The following is a 7,830-nucleotide window of genomic DNA, read 5'->3' as shown; positions in this document are numbered from 1 at the left end:
CAGCTGAAAGAGAAGGACAGATCATCCTGTTTAAGAAATTAGAGGTTTATGTAGGCGGAAGTAGGCAGAAAATTCTGGTGGGGGAATTCAATTGCATTATCGAGGAGTGGGATAGGAGAGGAGTTGGAGGGGAGGGAGAGCTAAATAGCTCGTCAAAAGTACTGATTAATAAAATAAAAAAAGAGGTTTAAAAGATGCCCAGTGAGATTGTGATTATGAGGATGGAACCAAGTGGGAGACAGGTGTCGAGGACTGATTTTGTATTAATGTTAAATGGGTTAGGGGATTTGAAAGAAGTAGATCTTAGATGTGACCTTCAGCAATCACCAGATGCTGAGAATGAAAGTGAGTTTAGAAAAAAGTGAAGGTAGGGGGAAAGGGATGTGGAAGTTATATGTTCAAACATTACAAGATGAGAAGACCTGTCAAGAATATGTGGAACTGTACAGGTGGTGGAGGAGAGATATAGTCCATCACTTCCAAATGCTTTTGTAATAATAAAAAGAAGAACAAGAGATTTTTTTCAGAAATATTGGTCAAAGAGAAGCAAAGAAGAGGGTGAAAGAGTTAGAAGAACTGCAGGCAAGGAAGCAGAAATAATTAAGGGAGGCAGTAAGAAGAGTACAAGTGAAAGAAGAACTGAAAGACTTAAAGCAATGGACTGAAGAATGGTTCAAAAGGAAAATGGATGAGAAAATCTTTCTGACCAGAGCAACTTGAGTGGAGAAAAGGGAGAAGGATGGTGTAAGTCTTTTGCAGCAAAACTGAGGAAAAGAAGAAAGGAACTGAAAACAGTGAGAACTGAAGAATGAATATGAATACAAAAAAGTGCAAAAGTGTTGGATGCAGCAGCAGAGTTTTATAAGGGGTTATACAAAAGAAGAGGAGTGGATGGAAGAAAAATGAAGGTATTCCTTAAGGGGATGAAGGAAGGAATCAAAGATGAAAGAAACAAAAATTGGAGGAGAAGTTAACTATAAGATAGGTGGAGGACTGTTAAAAGTTTGCAAGAGAGGGAAGGGAGATGGGCTTCCAGTGGAATTTTTTGAAAAATTTTGGGAATGGGTGGGGACAGATATAATAGAGACATACTGGGAAATAACGGAGGGTAGAGAGATAGGGTACGTTTTTGCAGAAGGTGTGGTAATTTTGATATTCAAGAAGGGAAAGGAAGATGTGTTAGGTAACTGGAGGCCAATAACCCTTTTAAACATAGACTACAAATTGATAGCAAAAGTATTGGCCAAAACAATACTATTTAGCAGATGTGATACAAGAAGAATAAATGTGTGCCATTCCCAAGAGGAGGATATACCAGAACCTATGGTTAATGAGAGATGTCATGTTGGATGTACAAGAGAGGAAAAGAAACATGGTGGGCGTGTCTACATATGCACAGGACTGCACAGCTGTTACTGCCCAGTCATTTAGTACTTGCTTAAGCAAGTAACCGGCATTACTATGCAGTCCTGACACTGCATGGGATTTTTCCCATGCTGTTGTGCAGCAGCAATGCACAGTAAGGCTGTGCAAAGCTTCAGTCCCTGATTTGATTCAGTGAAGATTCGGCCCAATTCTGGGCTGGGGCTCATGGAGTGTCCCACAGCAGTGTGGGAGGCCTCAGCAGCAGACCCAGAAGTGAACCAGAAGCACTTCCGGTCCAGTTCTGAGTATGCCGGGAAGCGTACTGGGGGTCCCCCCCCATGCTCCCTTGGCTCAGTGACTGGTGCCTTCTGGGTCTGGGGGCATCCAATCGTCAAGCCTAGAGAACATGAGGGGGCAAGTACTTCCAGGATTCTGGAGGGCATGGGAGGGCAAGTACTTACGCTCCACTTCCAGGTTCGCTGCTGAGCACATGGAGGGCCCCCACCACACTCCTGTGGGATGCTCCATCTGCCCCAGCATCACAGAATTCATAAGCCCATGCTGGTACCTCAAGGTATGTAGAAAAAACTTTTAAAGCTGTGTTTCTGTGTAAATCGCTGGTTCTCTGAATCGGCATCGAATCTTCAGATTCGAATTTAGCGGAATCGAATCAGGGACAGTGATCTGAATCAACAAATTGAATCACTGTCACTAATTTGGGTCAAATCCAAATTGAATAGGGCCCACTTCACACACCCCTACTGTGCAGTAGCATTGGTATCATGGTTTGTGCCTGCCAAAGCTATGTCACGTAGCAATGAGCTACGGCAATGTAGTGTCTTGTGTAGACGTGCCCAGTAACAATAAATTTAGACCTAGAAAAAGCTTATGATAGGGTTGAACATAATTTCATGTTTGAAGTATTGAGGAGCATGGGGTTTCCAGCAAAGATGATCAGATGTGTCAAAGCACTATACAGCAAAGCAGGAAGTTTAGTACTGGTAAATGGTTACTAGAACAAAGCATTTCCCATACTAACACAAGTATGGTAAGATAGGGATGCCTGCTGTCCCCCTATCTTTTTGTGTGCATGATGAAACCATTGGTGCAGAAAATTCATAATGATAAGCCAATAAGTGATGTGAAGATACCAGGAAAAGGACAAGTTAAATGTACATTATACATGTTGTAAACAAAGTGGCTCAGGACAACGTATCAGTCGAGAGGCTTTTGAATCATACTGTGGACTACGGTGAAGCGTCAGGGGCAAAATTAAATAAAATGAAAAGTACATTTATGGGTGTGGGGAATTGGGAGAATTTACAGAAGTTCAGGCTGAAAGTGGCGAAGGGTGTAATTAAGATCTTGGGAATGCTAATGGATGATGAAGAGAAAAGAACAAAGGCTTGGGAGAAGTAAAAGATAAGAGTGAGGCAGCTATTGGGATAGTGGAGTGGTAGAATGTTATCTTTTAAGCGTAAAGTGGCTGCGTTGAAAATAGTACTCTTGCCGATCATCCTTTACATGGGAGCGGTGTACCACCATCATGGCAACAGATAAGAAGGGTACAGAGGCAGATATACCTTTTTTTTGTGGGGGAGTAAAAGAGAAATGGTAGCCAGGACAGAGCTAAACAAAGCCAAGGAATTAGGAGGTTGGGGAATGGAAAGAGTTGTGTATACTTACTTTATAAGTATGTTCTGTAAAGAGATAATGGAGCCTGTGGGGAAGACTGTATGTTTCTGCCATTTCTAGGAAGTATGTTAAGAAGATGGGGCATGTCTGGAAAAGAATGGAAAAAACCATGGGCTTGGCAGCCATCAGCCCACTGTGAAGATGGAAAGCTTCATAAGGGTAAATAAACGTGAAAGAGTGGGATTAGAGTGTTTGAAAGACCACAAGAAGGTGATTAATATGATAAGAAGGAAAGATAAGATTACAATAGTTGTGGACCTGATGGAAAGACAGATGGCAGATGTGTGGAAAGAAGTGACAGATAATAGAGTGAAAGGAGAACATACAGATATCATATGGATGATGATATGGTATATTCTTCCTGTAAGGGGCATTCAGCATATATGGGGCTTGGTATGATCAGCAGCATGCCTGAGAGAGGGATGCGGGAGCTGAAGAATCTGTACTGCATGTGTTTTAGGACTGCCCTTTTGTGCAAGGGGTATGGGACGGAGTGTATCATTTTTGGAGGGCAATCAATCTGAACTGTGATTAACATATGAAATGGTGCTGTATGGGTTAGTGCCCACAGGACTGGAGACACGAGACAAAGAGCCATACTATTTTGTGCAACAGTAGCGATATGGAAGGTGAAAAACCTACTGTTGGGTCAAGGGACTGACTTTAATCAGAAGAGAATGTTGGAGTTGGCAATTTATGAATTGAAATACTAGGTGGATCAAGATGGGAAAGGAGAAGGCATATAAGAGATGGAGGAAAGAAAAATGGTGGTGTTTCTTCCAAAAGGACAAAGGGGCAGAGTGTAAGTTGTTGCTTTCTCTTGGGTTGGAGGTGGTTTGTGAGAGGTTAATGTGTTAACGGTCAAAAGGAGTGTAAGAAGAATAAGGTACTGTTGTAGAGGAGGTTGCTAAGTCTAAAGTAGTTTCTTTTAGTTCTTTTGTAATAGAAAAGAAAAAAAAAAGGTTCCCATCAGCATTTCGGCCTTTTTTGGCTAAGATCAAATGCAATTTTTGGCACCAAGGGGAAGGTGTCAGGGCTGGCTCTGGCCTTCCCAGTGCTGGCCTGGCATTGCAGTACTTCCAGGCCCAGTGCCAGTTCCTTGCAGAGGGAACACCCACCTGTTTTTTTTAAGGGCCAAACCAAAAAAAAAGGTTCCAATCAGCATGGTTGCTCAATATGGGCCATGTACTTCCTAGTTATGCTCAGTGTTGCCTACATTTAATGAACTTCATAGTTGGTTTCCATTACTGAGCACATGTTTTTAGCAGTAGTTTAAAGACAGACAATGCATTTAATGCAGTTTTCTTGTATGTGAATGTAAGACGACAGGCTTTTTTCCCATGCTGCTTTGAGAGGGGACACCATTTTATATTCAAGTAAATACAGTAGGTATGCATTCTCCCTCAGGGAAGCACCTAAACTTGATTGTCTCTGATTTGCCAGAATTTCCCCAAATGTATCCATTAAGCTCAGGCTGAGCATGGGCAAAAGAATGACAGGCTATATGACAGACTTTGAAGCAATCCAAGACTGCTTCCAACTTGAGTGATATAGCTATAAAATCTGTTATGGCAGTGGTACCCATGCTCGTGGTTGAAGCTTTCTGGCTTCCTTATGGAAGTGCTTTCCTTTCATGGCTTGCGCTTCTTCAGTAAGTCAAGCAAGCCTCCACAAAAAAAGGCATTTTGAAGATCCCTTGGACTTTGCATTACCCATTTTAAGAGTCATTCTATAACCTCCCATGCTAAGAAACAAGAATTCTTCTGCCAGTTCAGCCGCACATGGGATCTCTGATAGATACACTTCTGTTATGTTGGAGCTACATGCTCCTATATGCATTCCCTCCTATTCAGAAGCACTGAAGGAACAAGTGGAAGCTAAGACAGGACAAAGACAAGATCCTGCTCAGAGCCTCAATGGGCTCATCAGTCTCAGTACTTCAGCAACATAGATTAAAACTTTCAGTCCCCTGTCCAGTTTCTCAGTTCTCCTGTCTCAGAGGTAGTTGCCTACATTCCATGCTGCCAAGCTATATTCTAAGTCCCTGAACAACACGCTGGATACTGGCCAGTTGAGCAACTGGGACTGTAATTGCTCTACAGAAGTCCAGAAAACACTGCAGGAAATATTTCATCATAAATCATAAGGAAATGGAAGCAGCTTATCTACTCTGTGAAATAAATAGACTGATTCTCTTTAGATTTCCATTTTCTTAATTATGGACCATTTGAACAATACAGTCTCCCTTAGGCGGGTGAGAGTGCACCCAGCTATACTACTAGCCTTTCAGTTCCTTGTAAGCAGCTCAGCTATGTTCTCTCATCTTCCAGCATGTGTACACTGCAATCAGAGGGTGATTGCAGCTCACATATACCTGAGTTAGCTTTAAACTAGCTAGATTGGGTGAGAATAGCAGTGCAGCTGTGGTGGCCTGGAGCTCAATGCAGACTAATTGCCCAAATATTCACCAGCTTTTTCTGTAGGTTTTGCAGCCCTTGCTGCACTCTGTGCTGCTGCAGCTGTACTGCTAGCAGTAACTGTGCTGGCTAGTTTAATGCTACCATGAGCTACCACCGCAGTTCGACCATAGTATAAGAGACATACCCTTACAGCAATAAGATTTTAAATGTGTTCCTTTCCTTTTGGAGCTACCCCACCCTGACGTTTAAATGTAGTGCTCTCCAAGTGATGGACATGTTATCTGAACAGTTGTCAGAACATTCCCTGTATTATCTGTCATTGAATTGACTGCCTTTGTTAGTCTGGAAAGTCTCTGAGATCCAGGTATTAAACGATCATCCACTATATACAATGGACAAAGTAAGTCTTTAATAACATATAAAGATTAAGTACAGCTATGCCTGCATCCCAAATTCACATTAAAGAAGGTGTCTTTCACCTAATCAATGCAACAACCTATCTGTATTTTTTTCCTAAGCACTGCTCATAGCCAGGCAAGCGTAGGTTGCTTTGTGAAGAGGAAAACATTACTAGCTCGACAGAACCACACTGTTCTGTAATATATGCAGATTGTCCATCAATATGGACAACCAGCCAGGCTCCAGTTTTGGGCGACGTGCGCCACCCCGCTTTTTTTTGGCATGGGTTTTTTTGACCCCAGGGTCTCCCTGGGCCAAGAACCTTCCTTCCCCCCCCCCCCCCCAATGTAGCAGAGTGGGGAATGCCTACATGTGCGGTGTGTACTGTACATCCTCACTGGTCTGGACGTGGCCTGAGTAAGCTGTCCAAGAACTAGCAATTCTACCCCAAATACCATGTATCTTTAAAGGAAGAGGAATGGAGATTTTTAAATAGACTCATGCACATAACAGTTTAAAGAAGAAAATTATATTTCAAACTTCCATTGTTCCACCTATACAACCACTACATAAAAATGTACAGGTGGCTTTTTTAGTAAAAACTTTAAACATCATAGTTATTAAACTTTAAAGACATTAAGAACGTGGTTGGCTTGGTAAAATGACCCAGAATCCTTTAAGTTCAGCAAAATGTTAAGTAGCCAAATATGATCACATCTACTGGATGATGGCACTGGAGGTAAAAGTTTTTCACTTAGCTCCTAAATGTTCAGAGGAATTTGGGGAAAAAATGGTTCTGCTTTGGTAACTTAGTGATAAGCTGCTTTGCTTACATACATGGAAAACTTTCAAGGAGATCCCTAATAGGAAAGACTCATTTTACCTTTCTTAAAGACTTGGGAAATTCCTATACATTACTCTAAATTTATTTCTAATTAACATTGCTAAAGTTGGTATGATTACCAGTATACAAACCATATAAGAGAATATAATTAAATATTGGGGAAGCATGTATATCATCCTGTAATATTGCATATGACTTTGTATATGTCTGGCAATAAAATCCATGGCCTTCATCCAAAATCTGCATATTTATATAAAAAACATAGTAAAAATTGTACTCACACATTAAGTATACACCAAAATAATAGTGCAAATTGCTGCATGTATAGCCCACTTAAGCATGCCCCCTCAGACACCCTTTCAAATTAAATCCCCACTTTCTGGCATTGTAGTTATGCTAAGCTGTGCTGCTAGGTGAAAAGAAAATGTACAGTTTGTAAATGTTGACAAATCTATAAAATAATATACCTGAGAGAAAAATGATCACATAAGAAGTCTAAGTCAGTAAAGAAATACTGGACTGTTGTGACACTGAAATTACAACCAATTTCCATTATTGTTCTGTCAGAGATGTCAAATTTCCAGTCTGCAGCTACAACCAGCCTTTTTAATGTATTTTTGTGCCTCACATGACACGTTCTGATTCTGTAGAATCTCAACTTACTTTTCAATGGAATTTCTATCCCTAATGGTTATGAAGAATGTTGCACTTGTTTTACAACAGGGAGGATGTTTTAGTATTGTATGCCTGCCTGAGTGTATGGAGAGCCTAAAATAATGCTTGTAACAGGACTGACCTCTTCTTTCTTGCTCTCACTGGGACAATAGCTTCAGTACCTAATAATGTGATTTGCAATCATTTTTATTCACTGCTGTTCTAATTTCAAGTTTATTTTGTTGCTCATCTTTTTAACAGATGGGGTGAGGAAGGGGGTGGTAATGAAACCCACAGGAGAAGGGAATTGCTACATGGAAAGGAATGCAGAGGAAAGAAAGGCAAAACATGCAAGAACACAGAGACAGAGAGAAATGGAAAAAGGAAGATATCAAATATGAAGAGGAATGGAGGACAGAAGTATCAGAAGTCCTAATGGTGAGCATGTTTTTC

The 7,830-nt window shown here is 41.1% G+C and overlaps 1 pseudogene; it reads left to right on the top strand.

The window, feature by feature from the left end:
• The first annotated feature begins 4,029 nt into the window (after window positions 1–4,029).
• LOC132247962 (U2 spliceosomal RNA) lies at window positions 4,030–4,159 on the top strand (annotated as a pseudogene).
• The last annotated feature ends 3,671 nt before the right edge of the window (window positions 4,160–7,830 follow it).

This window comes from Alligator mississippiensis, chromosome 1, assembly GCF_030867095.1.
Source record: "Alligator mississippiensis isolate rAllMis1 chromosome 1, rAllMis1, whole genome shotgun sequence".
NCBI lineage: Eukaryota > Metazoa > Chordata > Crocodylia > Alligatoridae > Alligator > Alligator mississippiensis.
Note: the sequence above shows the minus strand (reverse complement) of the source record. Positions and strands in the feature narration are given on the sequence as shown.